Source organism: Pipistrellus kuhlii, unplaced genomic scaffold (assembly GCF_014108245.1).
Source record: "Pipistrellus kuhlii isolate mPipKuh1 unplaced genomic scaffold, mPipKuh1.p scaffold_m20_p_9, whole genome shotgun sequence".
Lineage (NCBI taxonomy): Eukaryota > Metazoa > Chordata > Mammalia > Chiroptera > Vespertilionidae > Pipistrellus > Pipistrellus kuhlii.
In genome coordinates this window covers 2,015,648-2,032,087 of record NW_023425595.1, presented here as the reverse complement: position 1 = coordinate 2,032,087, position 16,440 = coordinate 2,015,648, and positions in this window count along the sequence as shown.

Sequence of the window (16,440 nt, the reverse complement as noted above, 5' to 3'; positions counted from 1 at the left end):
TCTTTAGAACTTGCATCACTAAGAGCTATTTGATTTCTTCTAGAGGAGAAATAATTAAGAGATGGCTCTCTGGGTCTATAAAAGTGCTTGGGAAATCTGGCTGCTTAAGATGGCCAATTTAAAACAAATACAATTATACTGCATTTCAACTCAGGTGGCAGTAGGGTGAATCTCCAAAGCGGCCCTAACCAGTGTGGCTCAGTTGGTTGAGCATGTCACTGGTTCAATCCCCCGTCAGGGCACATAGTGGGATTTGGGGCTCAAGCCCCAGTAAAGGGTGTGCAGGAGGCAGCAATCAATGTTTCTCCCTCTCCCTCTCTTTAAAATGAACAAAAACATTTAAAAAATAAATCAACAAAGGGGATGTGGTTCTCGAATTATCAGAATTCAATCCACTATTTTTAATTACATCAACATTAATTGTAATGACAATAACAATAGATGTTAGCTATGCAACTATTTTATAGGCAGTGTTAGGTGACAATAAAAATGTTTCTCACCTTGGAAATGCAAACTTCATTCTTCACCCCCATGGCGGTATAACGCACAGAAGACAAGAACTCTGCCAAGCCCTAGCTGGTCTGCCTCGGTGGATAGAGCATCGGTCTGCAGACTTGAGGTCCCAGGTTTGATTCTGGCCAAGGGCACATGCCAAGGTTGTGGGCCTGGTCCCCAGTAGGGGGCGTGCAAGACGCAGCAGATCAATGATTCTCTCTCATCATTGACATTTCTCTCTCTCCCACTCTCTTCCTCTCTGAAATCAATAAAAATATCTTTAGGAAAAAAACCCTCAGTCAATTCCTTTGCCATCTTCAATAAAGCAATGATGAACATTTTGCTTTTGTCATTGGCACCATCTTGCAGGATTGGGCGTCCTTGTGGTAAGTCATCCCATCCACATGGTTAGTATGGTGTCTCATGTGGTAAGTCTGGGCTCAAGTGCCTAACCCACAACTGACTTGAGAGGAAGGACATATAAAGAGATTCTAAGAGACTGAGAGAGAGAGAGAGAGAGAGAGAGAGGCTGACTTCCAGGGGACCAGAGTCTACCCTGGTGATTTTTGCCCGAGTGTGTAACCCAGGAGAACCAGGCGCCTGCCCCCTTCCCTGGCCCATGCCTGAAGTCAGCGGTTTGCAGAAACGTTTGCTCCCTCTCACCTCGGTAATCCTATGCCCAGAACCAGCTCCCTGTCATTGCTGTCTCTGCTATTACTACTGCTTCTCTGGGAATCTTGAAATCCCACAGTTGAGATAGAGCCATGGCTAGGAGCTTCCCCATCTGAAGACTTGGAATTGAATTGCAGCGACAGGACTGTTTTACTTGAGGAACATTTATATAACCCTTCCCGTGTGCCGTCACTCCCCTCGGTGCTTTACAAACATAGACTCCCTTAATCCGCCTAACAGTCCTAGGGGGCCGCTCCTATTTATTACCGCCCAGATTTTACTGTTGGGGAAACGGCAGCTCAGACAGGTTACATAACTTGCCGAAGGCCCTACAGCTAATAAATGACCGAGTCGGCTTTGACCGAGGGAGGGCCTCCCCTTGTGCTTGCTGCCTCTCTCTCCGTCGCACTCACCTGAACCTCAGGCTTACCATCTGCAGAATAAAAATTAACACCTTCGTCCCCAGGTTCTTGGAAAATATCTGAGCTTAGTCTAACCAGAAATGTAACAGAAGCACACTCATACAAGACTAACACCAGCCGAACCCAGTTTAGCTCAGTGGATAGAGCGTCAGCCTGCTGACTGAAAGGTCTCAGGTTTGATTCCCGTCAAGGGCATGTACCTTGGTTGCGGGCACATCTCCAGTAGGGGGTGTGCAAGAGGCAGCTGGTCGATGATTCTCTCTCATCAATGTTTCTAACTCTCTATCCCTCTCCCTTCCTCTCTGTAAAAAAAAAAAAAAATCAATAAAATATAAAATAAAATAAAATGTCAACATCGTAAAAGGCAAAGATGGGCTGTGTTCCAGATGAAAGAAAACTGAGGAGGCCTGAGCACTAAAGCCCAGCACCTGGCTCTGCGCTGGATCCAGGGCTGGGATGGGGGATGTTTCTCTGAAGGGCATTTTTGGGTTCCTTGATAAACTTGGAATGGGAATGGGTAGATCTGTTCACAGCATAGCTGGTCAATCCAGGGGAGCCGATACGAGCACTGTGACACCCTCTGGAAACACACTGAAATATTTAGGAGTAAAAAGTCATGAGGTGTATAACTTACTCTCAAACGAGAAAAAAATCATGTGTGTGTTGCGTGTGTTTGTGGGGAGAGAGAGAGTCAATGTTAAAGCAAATGCGGCCAAAACCGGTTTGGCTCAGTGGTAAAGCGTCGGTCTGCAGGACTGAAAGGTCCGGAGTTCAATTCTGGTCAAGGGCATGTACCTTGGTTGCGGGCACATGCCTAGTGGTGGGTGTGCAGGAGGCAGCTGGTCGATGTTTCTCTCTCATTGACGTTTCTAGCTCTCTACCTCTCTCCCTTCCTCTTTGTAAAAAATCAATAAAATATATTTTTAAAAGATACATATAATAAAGCAAATGCGGTAAACATATTAACAGGAGATTCTAGGTAAAGGACACATACGTGTGCTGGTTTTATTCTTGGGGTTTTCCTGTGAGTTTAAAACTACTTTCAAATAAAAAGTTTGTAAAAAATGGAGGAATTTGGATGGTTTTTCTCTTTTTTCATATGTTTTTTGTTGATTTCAGAGAGAGAGGAAAGAAGAGAGAGACATCAATGTCAGAGTGAAACATGGATCAGCTACCTCCTGCATTCCCCCTCCAGGTGATGGAGCCCACAACCCGGATAGGTGCCCCGATCAGAAACTGAACCCATGACTTCTCAGTTCATGGGACGATGCTCAACCTACTGAGCCATACTGGCCAGGGCTGGGCTTTTTCTTGTTTTGGGTTTTCATTTCAATTAGGAGAAGAAGAAGGAGGTAAAGAGAGAGAAAATATGCTTTCAAATTCAGTAATATATTACTATTCATTTCTCATAATTTCAGTGTACTTTGACCTTGGAAGTGAAGGTCATGTGTCTCAAGCAAGTAATCCGCCCTCCCCACCCCCACAGATACACATGCACTATAGTGTTTAGGATTCACTGCATGCCAATGTCTGAAGCAGGTTATTTCGCAACCTTACAAAATGAGCTTACTGCCAGTTCTGCATTTCCTTTGTAATTAGGATCGAGATGTAATCATCTGGCTCTGAAATGTGCGTATCCGAGGGCCAGGAATCGAAGCTATAATATTTTATGTCTTATACCTAGATCTAAGAGTTGAGTTAAAAGATGTTACAAAGCGCCAAAGCCATTTCCGTTCTCTCCCAGTGGCTGTGTATAAATTCTCCCAGAAAACCGTCATTTCTCTGAGTTAATAGAATCTTTGAAGCTAAATCAAGTCAATTTCCATTGTCGCATTGTGAAGCTTTTGAACTGAGCCCATGGAATTACCCTATTGGATGGCCACCTGGAGGATGGCTTTGAAGTGAGCCTGAGAAAGCCCACCCAGCAGCCTCTGTGGCCCCCAGCCTCCCCACCCCGCCCCATGCACCCTCATTACTTAATGAGCAGCTCAAGGCAAACGCCCCCTTACTTATGCAGTGGTACAACAGATATGAAGGCAATGCAATGCCATAGAAAGAACACTGAAATGGAAATCTGATTTGGCCACTAGTTAGGGGTGCCTAAGCTAAGGTGACCAGACGTCCAGCTTTTGGCAGGACAGTCCTGATTTTTAACAATTTGTCCTGCGTCCCGCTGCGTTTTAAAAAAGTTCCGATTTTTGGAAAGGATCAGGACTTTTTTAAAACGCACTCCTGTCTTTAAAAATAGTTTTGGAGCCAGGACCGGTTTTGGCTCAGTGGATAGAGCATCGGCTTTCGGACTGAAAGGTCCCGAGTTCGATTCCGGTCAAGGGCATGTACATTGGTTGTGGGCACATCCCCAGTGGGAGGACCGGGTGTAGGAGGCAGCTGATCGATGCTTTTCTCTCATTGATGTTTCTAGCTCTCTCTCCCTCTGTCTTCCTCTCTGTAAAAAGCAAATAAAAAATATTTTTAAAAAATAGTTTTGGATACAAGAAGTATAGTTCACCTTGTTAGGCCGGGGGTTGGGGGTGGGGGTGGGGGCACAAGGAGGGAGGGAATGAGTGAAAGAGGGAGTGAGGAGGGGACTAATGAAATACGATTTCATTTTCCTGGAATAGGCATAACTCTGGCTTATTCTGTGTGGCTTTTCTGGTTTATAAATGATATTCTCTTTTTTTGCTCTATGGGGAATTCCTGACCTTGACCTAAAATAGGCATTTTGGTTGAATTCTCATTCCCAGAAAGAGCAAGTAGCAAAGAAAGAATAAATTCTCTTCTAGTGCTTCCTTGTTATTTCCTTGTCCTGGCACACGCAGAATGGGATGCTGCAGCAACGGGAGGAGGCTGCTGGTGACAGGTGTTGATAATATAGACCCAACTGTGGCTGATAATAGACCCACTGTAAGTACATCCAGGTTCCCGGGCACACCGACTGCTCGGCCCCAGGTTCAATAGCTGCGAAGGGAGCAATTGCTAGAGAGGAAGAAATTGTGGCCTAAATGTTATAATATTAGTATAATACTAACTCTGCAGCCAGAGACCTGTATGGACCCATGACCACATTCCTGGATAGTTTTCATGAAAATAAACCAATACCGCTGCTGAATTTATCTTTGCTCTTTGGACATTGGCTTAATGTCTTTGACCCCAAATTCATGAATGCAGGAGAAAGGCTGGATTTGGGGATGTATTATTGATGGATTTTTGTTTATTCACTATCCCTTTTTGACCATCTTTCCAATGTATTTCGGTAGCAGAAACAAAATACATTTGAAATCACTTCTTAAAGTTGCGAAATTGGAATCATTTCTTCTTACCTGCTTCATGGGGCTATTGTGAAAGTAAATAACGCATTAGAAGGGCGTGTGCCACATAGTAAGCGCTAGGTAAATGGTGGCAGTTATTACTTACATGCTCACACTCTGAGAATGGAATCCCTTCACATGTGTCAAACACAAGGCCCGCGGGCCAAATCCGTCCCGCCAGGCCTTGCAATGTGGCCCGCACCGCGCTGTCATCACTGCACTCCGCTGCGTTTCCATCACAATGACAGTTTATGACTGTTCAGTAAACCATTCGGCCCGCGATTTAGGCTGGATTTTAGATTTTGGCCCCTTCTCTGATTGAGTTCGACACCCCTACTAGATTAAGAACAAGTTAAAATGTTAAATTTGCCAAACTTACCTTAAAGGTGTGTGATTTTTACAGGAAATGTGGCATCAAGATGCTTGGGAATTCAGCCAATGCTGCTATTCCTATATATGTCCACATGAAATCATAGAATCAGGGAATTGGGACCTAGAGGGAAAGACTAACACTTCCCTTTCCTAGATACAGCAAAGGGATCCCAAGAAAGAAGCCACAATAGCAAACCTGCAATCATGACCAGCAGCCCACAGTCCCTGCCCAGGGCTCTCCAGAATGCTATTTTGTGGCTAACAAGGCATATCCTATCTAATAAAAGAGCAATATGCAAATTGACCATCACTCCAACACACAAGATGGCCAACCCTATATGGTCAAAGATGGCCACCCACATGTGGACACAAGATGGCTGCCACAAGATGGCCAGCAGGGGAGGGCAATTGGAGTGGGGGGGAGCAAGCCTGCAAGGAAAGGCAGTTGTGGGGGACCCAGGCCTGCAGGAGAGGGCAGTTGGGGGGGACAGGTCTGCAGGGGAGGGCACTTGGGAGGAACCAGGCCTACAGGAGAGGGCAGTTGAGGGCAGACAGGCTGTCAGGTGAGGGCAATTAGAGATGACCGGGCCAGCAGGGGAGGGCAGGTAGGGGCAATCAGTCCAGCAAGGGAGCAGTTAGGCGACGATTAGGCTGGCAGGGAAGTGGTTAGGAGGTGATCAGGTTGGAATACAGAAGCAGTTAAGGGCAATCAGGTAGGCAGGCAGGCAGGCAGGTGAGCAGTTGGGAGCCAGCAGTCCTGGATTATGAGAGGGATGCCCCAGTGGGGTCGGGCCTAAATAAGCAATTGGACATCCCTCGAAGGGTCCCAGATTAGAGAGGGGTGCAGACTAGGCTGAGGGATGCTCCCCCACCCCCAGGAATGAATTTCATGCACTAGGCCTCTAGTTCTTTATAAAATGCTTCAGAAAAACTCAACACTCTACCAACCAGAGACAGTGTGAGCCCTAACCTAGGACAAGGAAACTGTGAATCTGTCCATCTATTCTCTTCATGGAAATGACAGCCAGTACAACCTTGTGACGGGAAAGATAAGAGGACCCCGCTCCCCAGATCTCGACTGCTGTTGCTGACAGACTCCTCCCAGCTATGGTACCTGGGCAAACGGTACCACGTGCAGCCGTCAAAGACAACTTTCAAAGGAGAAGCAGCAAGTGATGCCACACGTATTCAAATGTGTGCTCTCCTGAGCTGTGTCTAACGCCAGCATCCTTTTTATAAAGAGACATGTCCGCCGAAGCCGGTTTGGCTCAGTGGTAGAGCATCAGTCTGTGGACTGAAAGGTCCCAGGTTCGATTCCAGTCAAGGGCATGTACATTGGTTGCTGGCATGTACATCCCCGTAGGGGGTGTGCAAGAGGCAGCTGGTCGATGTCTCTCTCCTCGATATTTCTAGCTCTCTATCTCTCTCCATTCCTCTCTGTAAAAATCAATAAAATATATTTTTAAAAAATAAAATAAAATAAAATAAAGAGACATGTCCGTATTAGTCAAGGTTTTTATTTCACTTTCCCCATTCCTCACTAGTGGAAACACACACACACACACACACACACACACACACACACACACAGAATTAGCAGCTCCGTTACTTTTTCATTTAATGCCCTTGGTCAGGGCGACAGCCGCGAGGCATGAGAGGGGTTTCAGGGAGAAGGGTGGTGAGGCCGCACTGTCCATGAATACTGGTTGCAGCAGCCGGCTCTGCCATGGTTCCCGCAAAGGTAACGCCTTGCTTCCCATTGTCATTGCATCTCGGCGGCGTCAGATTATTGGAATTCTACACGCATCGAGAGCACACCGAAGGGCTCCTGCCAATTTGCTCAGCTTGCTCGGAGAAGGGCTTCGGGAAGCATTACTCATTTATACGGCGCCCCCGCTGTAAATTCAGCGCAGGAGGGCCTGCAGGTGCGGCCTTCAGCTTAGCTCTCTAATCCTGCAACCCTGTACCCCAGCTCCTTCCCATACACAAGCGCAGCAAATCCCCGTGAGCTTCGGTGCCTGCAGATGGAGCCGGGCTGCCAGGGGCCACCTGGAGGCGGAGCCAGGTCTCTGGCTTCAGACCAGCCTTGGGGTGAGAGCCCTGAAGCACAGCACACATACCCCCCCCCCCCCCAACATTTGCATAGCGCTGAAGTCTGGTTAAAATGCACATCTGTCCTACTAGTGAAGCAGCTGATAATGGCTTACCTTCTGTTGGATGGGGCGCGGGGGGGCGGTGGGGGGGAGAGAGAAAAGCATTAGCAAGGGAGTTTGGGGGGGATTTTATTTTTATGTGTGTATGTATGTATGTATTAAATATATTTTATTGATTTTTTTACAGAGGAGAAGAGAGAGGGAGAGAGTTAGAAACACTGATGAGAGGGAAACGTCAATTAGCTGCCTCCTGCACACCTTCCACTGGGGATATGCCCGCAACCAAGGTCTATGCCCTTGACCGGAATCGAACCCAGGGCCCTCGGTATGTACCTTGGTCCCCAGGCCGACGCTCTATCCATTGAGCCAAACCAGTGAGGGCAGGATGTTTTTGAGCCTCCTGCCATGTACTTATTGGCTACTCATCTATTTTTTCATTTTGTGACGTAGGCCATCATTTTCCTGCTGTAGTCGCTGTCTACATAGCACCACCGATTAAACAAAGTACATGTATTGTCTCCGTTTCTGTGAGTCTCCTGCTGAAGGACTCCTAGGCTTCTCGGGCTCCGCAGGTGAGCCGGGGCTGCAGAACTGTAGAACTCCTGGTGGTTTGCTGCAAGGCCAACAGGAGAGCCTCCTTTAGAGACTCACCTGATTATGTCAGGCCCACCCAGATGAATCTCAATCTCTCTCTCTCTCTTTAAAAATATATGTTATTGATTTTTTACAGAGAGGGAGAGAGAGGGATAGATAGTTAGAAACACTGATGAGAGAGAGTCATCGATCAGCTGCCTCTTGCACACCCCCTACTGAGGATATGCCCGCAACCAAGGTACATGCCCTTGACCGGAATCGAACCCCGGGGCCCTTCAGTCCGCAGGCCGACGCTCTATCCACTGAGCCAAACCGGTTTCGGCTGAATTGCTCTCTTGATTGACTCAAGGCAACTGATCAGGAACCTCAATGACATCTACCAATCCCTTCATATAATGTAATGTAACCCAATCACAGAGTGACATCCATAATATCCCCATAATATTCTAGCCACACTCAAGGGGAGATCATGGCACAAGGGCGTGGGTCATCTCAGAATTCCTCTCACCCTACCCATTTTTAGTTGGTTGGTTTGTCTCCTTCATATTAAGTTTTATGAGTACTTTATATAAATTCTGGATACAAGTCCGATGCCAGATAGGTGTAGGGCAAATATTTTCTCCTGTCTTCTTTTAGAAATCTTAGTTTTAATTCTTACACTTAGTTCTGTGACTCGTTTTAAACCAACTTTTGTGTATGATGTGGAATAAGGGTCGAGGTTCACTTCTTTTTTCCAAAATGGATATGCCATTTTACCAGCACTGTCTGTTAAAAACACCATCCGTCCCCCGATTGCCCTGGAACTTCAAGTGAAAAAAACAATAGCCCTTATGCATATGTTATTCTTATTGATTTCTATTAAATCTACACATACTTAGCCCTAGCTGGTTTGGCTCAGCGGATAGAGGCTCAGCCTGTGGACTGAAGGGTCCCAGGTTCGATTCCAGTCAAGGGCACACGCCCGGGTTGCAAGCTCGATCCCCAGTGTGGAGCATGCAGGAGGCAGCTGATCAATGATTCTCTTTCATCATTGATGTTTCTATCTCTCTCTCCCTCCTTCTCCCTTCCTCTCTGAAATTAATAAAATATATTTTAAAAAAATAAATCTACAGGTATTTAAATCTACTTCACCACTGCATGTTTATAGTGTCTGAAAGTCGGGTAGATTGCATTCCTCAGCTTTGTTCTTTTGGGAAAATTGTTTGGCTACTCTATGGCCTTGGAATTCCTACATAAATTTTAGCATCAGCTTGTCACCTTCTGAAACAAAAACAAGCCTGCTTGGGTCTGTGAGTGCACCCTCTGGTCGCTTCCCGCTTCCCAGAGCGTATGCAGGAGGTGGTGTCAGCTAAGCTGTAAGCCCGCCTAACTATATCAAAACTGATCCTGCCGAAACCGGTTTGGCTCAGTGGATAGAGCATTGGCCTGCGGACTAAAAGGTCCTAGGTTTGATTCTGGTCAAGGGCATGTACCTTGATTGCAGGCACATTCCCAGTAGGGGGTGTGCAAGAGGCAGCTGATCGATGATTCTCTCTCATTGATGTTTCTAACTCTCTATCCCTCTCTCTTCCTCTCTGTAAAAAATCAATAAAATATATATTTAAAAACAACAACAAAAAAAACAACCCAAAACAAACAAACAAAAAAAACTGACCCTTCCCTGGAGTAGCTCCCTCACGCATGGCAGGGCTGGAGTTCCCATCTCTTCCTACTGCCCCTGGTCCGCTGTGAGAGAACAGCTTAACCTCTGACACCTCTTTAGGAAAAAGAGTTAGGTGATTCCTAAAAGCCTTTACAGTCTTCAGGATTCAGTGTTCTCCATGAGTGGTTCTCCACTCTGTGTACCCGAGAAACTTCCAAGACGGGCAACACCTGTGCCCTATTCCCAGGCGTAGAAGATGCAGTTGACTTGAGGTGGAGACCACAAGCCAGTTATATAACATCAGGCACCTGTGAGTTTACAAAAGGTCATCAGATGATTCTACTGTGCAGGCAGGACTGGGAACCCAATATCCCGTTTGGGAGGGGAGCTGCGGATTTAAAGGGACCTGGTCCTGGGCAGACAGACAAAGCTACGGTCTCGTGCTGCCCTCTGGTGGTCCGATTGCGCACTACAGGCAGTTTTCCACATCTAAGTGTTTCAACCTGGGGCAGGAATATTTAATTAAGGACAAGCAGGGAAGAGGAAGAGGAAGGATAGGAAAGAGGAAGGAGGAGAAAGAGAAGATGTGGCTTCTCCGTGACCAGAGGGTGAACAGACTCGCGGGCCTTTCCCTCCCCACTTTTCCCCAACGACAAATGAAATTCCCAGAGACTGAGTCCTGGGGGGCAGTCACATGTATCTGCATTAAGGGTGAAAACTCTCCCTCTGGGTCCACACCCTAGACCCTGTAAGGGGTATTCAGGAGGAAAAATGCTTAGAGGAGCTCCTTTTTTTTTTCTCCTGTAAGCTAAGTGTGAGACTTGAAGGGATGTGTAAATATTTCTTTCTTTTTCGTGTACAGTGTGGCTAGAGAGCAGTTTGGTTCCTGAGTAGGGGCGGCTGGGGATTGAGAAAATGAAAGAAAAAGACACAAAGATGTAAGGAAAAAGCTGGGGCCTGGTGGGACAACTGTCCTCTGACAGGGACAGGGACAGGGACAGGGACAGGGACAGGGACCCTGAGCCAATACAGCGAGTTTATTTTATACAGAAGAAAAAAAAAAGGGAAGTTTTACTAAAAGCCAAGACAAAGGAAATTTTGTGCATTCTTGGGTGGGCCCCAGTCATTTTCATTCCTGGTGCTTTGCTGGATTTACATAACAAATCCCACCCCCTGGCACCTGGGCGGAAGGTCAAGCTGACAACACTACTGCCTTTTGGCAAAGTGTGTTTCCAGGACGTGGCTTTGCCGACGCCACTGGATTCAGCTGGCAATAATTAAAGAAATGCCCCTGTGCCTTCCCAGGCGCTCTCTACAGGGGTGAGATAACCTAGAATCTAGATAAAGGTCTGGAAAATGAGTCTTTGTTCACCAGTCATTGTAACATTGGGCAAGATCATTTTTTTCTGAGCCTTGGGGACACTGGCCACCTCACCGCACTATGCTGAACACCAGGGTGTTTGTGGACCAAATGCTGTCAGGTCCTGGGAGGAAAACAAGTCATTTCTGAACTTCCACAGCTCAGCAATGAACTTCCGATCTAGGTTATGAAGTTCCTGCTCGATCTCTTCCAGTCTCGTCTGATGACCAAGAATGCTTTTCAGATTTTTCTTCTAAGATGAGTGTAAATCTGATGAGCAAGAATGCTTTTCAGATTTTTCTTCTGAGTGTAAAATATATATATATATATATATATATAAATTAAAAAAAAAAGTAAAGGGGAGGAAACCGTGTCACTGGAGCGGGAGGACACAGCCATGGCCAACCCCAGCTGGTGGAGATTAGACACCCTAATACTTTTTAATATATTTTTATTGATTTTTTTACAGAGAGGAAGGGAGAGGGAGAGAGAGCCAGAAACATTGACAAGAAAGAAACATCCTTCAGCTGCCTCCTGCAAACCCCCCCACTGGGGATGTGCCCACAACCAAGGCATATGCCCCTGACTGGAACAGAACCTGGGACCCTTTAGTCCGCAGGCAGATGCTGTATCCACTGAGCCAAACCGGTTTCAGTGGAACTGTACCTTTAAATCCCCTGTCCATCCCAGGCTGCCCATGAGCCACGGGTCTGTCTGTGTGCTTGCTCCACAGGACCAGTGAAATCCATCCCAGAGTTTTGCATCCACCCAGCAGCCTGCCGGCCATTCTGACCTGCAGTGGCAGCCCCTAACCTTCACACACCCCAGGAATGTTATCCTTCTCCCCGCCTTCAGCCATAAAGCGGAAGCATCCCCTGGGTTTCCCTGGGCTCCAGGGGGGCAGCCTTTAGGCCTGGGGGGGGGGGGGTCTTTCTTTTGGGTGGCACACTGTTTGGTGGAGTTGGTATCTGACAGTTCCATTCTGGCTGTCCCACCCCATCATCCCTCTCAGGTGGAGAGAGCCACCCTGGGACCCAGAGGACACCCATTCCCCACCTTTAACCCCATCCCCAAAATCTCCTGAGAATGTGTCTGGCCCCTAGGAGGCCCAGTTGGACAAGGCCATTTCCCAAAACAGCATGAGGAAAAGTTGAGTGTGACCTTTGTGCAGCTTCTAGCACCCCCAATGCCATTGGGTATAAATATAAAATGTTGGGGGGTGGGATGGGGGCTGCAAGCAGAGAAGGAGGAGGAGAGTGCACATGGCCCCCTCTCCCTCACCTCATTCCCCATCCAGGCCCCCCCCCCCCCCGAGTCGTGCCTCCTCGGGCAGAAGACTGGACGCATCCCAGAAAGAGCTCAAGAGAAAGGGACCCTGCACGGTGGCATTTACCTGTGGGGCGGGGCACAGCCAAGCCACCAGCTAGCGGGAGCCTCAGACCTCGGCATCTGGTGACTGCCTGTCCTGCCTCCCAGCAAACAGGCCCACTGGGGCAGCTCCTGGCTGAATCCTGAAAAGAGGGGGAATGAGGCTGGGGGCCATATGGACTTGTCTGTCTCTTCCCCCTTCTCCCCCTCTCCCAGCCCCCGCCACCAGGCAGCAGTGTGCCTCTCACCTCTAAAGAGCAACTGCATCAATGCAGAACCACACTGCGCTCATCCAGATTCCTTACAAGCCCGAGTCCAGACCCCTGGGATAAGCTATGCATCCATGTCTGAGCACTAGCTGATGACATCCTTGTAGCTGATGAAGCTACACTATCACGATCTGTAGGTTGGGCCCTATTACCCAGCCCTAGCCGGTTTGGCTCAGTGGACAGAGCCTGCAGACAGAAGAGTACCGGGTTGCAGGCTCCTCCCCAGCCTGGGCCCTGGCTGGGGCTCCTGTAGGAGGCAGCCAGTGGATGTGTTTCTCTCACATGGATATTTCTCTCTGCGTCTTTCCCTCTATAGTCCACTCTCTCTAAAAATCAATAGGGGAAAAAAGTCCTTGGGTGAGAATCTAAAAAAACAAACAAACTACCAGCCATAGTCCAAGGTGACCTGGGGGTTCTGAAGAGAACATGGAAGATTATTTATTTCTTAGGCATTATCCATCCCTATTCCTGAGAGAAGAGGGAACCCTTTTTAAAAAAAACAAAACAAAAAAAAACCCACATACGGACTCTTCTTTCAGAAGCTGGTGCCTTTCTGATCTACCACGGGACTAGACATGGCGAGCAAATCCCGTTTTAATGAGACCCTTCTGTGCTCTGTAGAGACTAGCTTCGAATGAGCAGACCAGGAGGGACTGCTTCCCCCACCAGGCACACAGGCTCTGGAGCCCTCAACCCCAACCTGAGCCAGAGGCCCAAGAGCTAAGTCCTGGCTCCCTCTTCCTGCCCCCTCACCAGCCATTACTGGGGGTGCGGAGGTGGAGGGGGTGATAGGAGACCACAGCCCAGGAGAGGGCTCTCCTACATCACTCCTCCACGCCCTCTACCTGCCTCATCTTGCCTTGGGGAGGAAAGGGGAGCCTGGGTTGGGACCACCTCCCCAGGAGGCATGGGCTGTTGCAGAAGGGGCTGGCGACAGATGGCACTTGCCAAGGTGGGGAGTGGCAGAGGCTGGCAGCCTGGGCGAGAGGGGCTGGGGAGGATGGCAGGAGCCCTGAGTCCAGCCACATGGAAGGAGCAAGCCCTCGGCTGAGTGTCCGTTCCAGCCTTCGGGGGAGGGGATGAGGGATGGCCATTTAAGAAGATAAAAACATGTAATTAGATGCCCATTTTTTCTTCTGGCCGTAGGCTCCAATATGGCTTGCACAGTGCTGTGGGATCCTGGGTGATTTTATTTCATTTGATTAGAATTTTGCTCATTATGGATTTTTAAAGCATTAGTTTTTATTTTTTATTTTTAAATTTCATTGAATTGTTATGTATTTTATTATTGAGAGTTTGGGGCACTCCCGCCTTCTTACAGGCTGTGCTGCAGGTACGTGTCTCTCTCGCCTCACCTTAATCCTGACCATGATGGCAGGGTAGATTCACACCTTCAGTTTTCTCTTTAGGTCATAACTGGACCCAGTCCAGAGAGAAGGAAACGGCAGTAAGAGAGCAGAAGCAAATGCTTTCTGATTAAAACAAGTAGAGAGGCCTGACTGGCTTAGCTCAGTGGATAGAGTGTCAGCCTTCAGAATGAAGGGTCCCAGGTTCAGGTCAAGGGCATGTGCCTTGGTTGCAGGCTCATCCCCAGTAGGGGGCGTGCAGGAGGCGGCTGATTAATGTTTCTTGTCTCATGGATGTTTCTGACTATCCCTCTTCCTTCCTCTCTGTAAAAAGTCAATAAGATAAATTAAAAAAAAAATAAGACAAGTGGAGTAGCCCATCTGAGGGAGACGTAGATACAAACATAAATTAGGAGCAAATGCCTTTATAAAAATATATGTGTGTGTGTCTCAATTTTCCCTGTAAGCAGCAATGTCTTCACCCAAAGTTTTGAGTTCAAACTTTCTACTTGTTGAATACGAGGCTAGGCCGTGGGGTTACAGGGATGAAAAAGACTGAGAGTTGAGCCTGGGGAGAGAGTCAAGCAGAGAACAACGGACTTCAGTCCAATTCTGTACGTGCTGTAAGTGCTGGCATGGATAGTTTGGAAGTCCAGAGATATAAGTAAGCAGTGGGGGCTGTGTTTGGCTTTTGCTGGGAGTGTCTCCTTTGTATCTTCATGTATGGAGATGACGGAGTGTCCCCATGGCAACGCCCCTGCCATGGAAAGAGTCCTCTTACATTTCCCCGGAGAAGGGGCACAGCCAGGCCACGTGTCAGGAGGCAGAGCGGGAGGGGGGGAGGGGTGGTTAGCCCCGGGCCTTCATTGGGTCTGCACTGGGAAGGCAGGGCAGAGTAAACAGTTTGGAATTGGCTGGTTGGATAAGTACATGTGGGCTTGGGGGCTCAGGGGTGCCCTCTATTGCCTGGTGCCTGGACCTGGGGTGATTGAGAGCAGGGGAAGCATTAGCTTGGTGTGTGAGTGTTAGATAAAAGGGGGTGGCTGCTTGCCTACGAGAGGTGTACTCCCAAGTGAGTTGCTTGCTATCTTTAGGATTTAGCTAGCCCTAGCAGGGTAGTCTATTCCCATTTTTAGGATGTCAAAATCGTAAGATACCGAAAATAAACATGGTTTATATCATCCTGTGGAGGGGGAGGGAAGGGTAATTAATATCAGACAAAACTATGCAGGCGTCCTCAAACTTTTTAAAGTGGGGGCCAGATCACGGTCCCTCAGAGAGCTGGAGGGCCGGACTATATGAACGACTAATTCCTACTGTAACACCTCGGCTGCGCTCACTGCCCAAAAAACCTGGCGGGCCGGATCAGACTCCTCTGCGGGCCGCATGTGGCCCGCGGGCCGTAGTTTGAAGACGCCTGCAAAAGCATTCATATGGTTGGTGTACGGAGGAAATTGAGTGGGATTATTTTGGAAGTTGGGAAGATCATTTCACTTTTCCAGATAATTGGGAGGAAACTTTATCCAGCATATGGAAAAATGTGGAACACTCAGTGATGTGTGTATGTATGGGTGTATGTATATAAAGGCTTGAAAATGAACATGTATTGGACCCCGAGCTTCATCGCCATCCATAAGCCACTGGCTTTCAGAGTGAACGGGCTTTGGAGTTAGGCACCCCCACTTCTGGTAAAGGACGTGACCTGTGTGAAGTGGAAGTCTGACTGCAGTCCCCAAGCCCCGACACCCTCCTGCCTTTGGAAAAAGCAAAGAAAAATAAGAAATCAGGTAAGATAAATGATGTACTCTCCAGCTCGCAATTCAGACACTTCTCCCTCTCCCAGTCCCGCTTTCATACCTACCACCTTGGCGATATATTTAATATGTTTAATATTCAATTATGCCCCGGGGTGGTGGTAGTGGGGGGAATGTTCCACTCACCCTGTAACACCTGGGTGCTTAACCCTCCACAAAAACAAAACAAAAATCCATTGACTGCACACTCTGCATTGCTCCAATTGCCGTAAAATAACCACGGCGACCGAATGGCAGCGGCTGACCCTTAGAGTCAATCCGGGCACACCTGTTACTCGGGGTTCAAATGATGCCCTCCGAGCTCACGCCCCCCCAGTGGGAGGAGAGCCGCCCAAGGCGCCTCTGGCTGACTCCTGCCCCTGCTCGGTGGGACGGGGCTGGGAGCCGCCTCGCTCTGCGCCAGGGACACGAGGACAGAAGAAGGTTGAAGCGGGAACAGGAAGGGCTTCCAGGTCGGAAAACGAAGAGAAGCGATGGATTTGGAGGCCCAGGGCGGAGAGGATTTAGCGTGAGATTTGGGGCGAAGCTTTGAGGATGCGAGGTGTAAAATTTCGCATGAGGGACTGGAGGCTGAACATGTTAGAACAAAGGCTGGAAGGGGGCCGGGCTGGCCAATTTGTTTGTT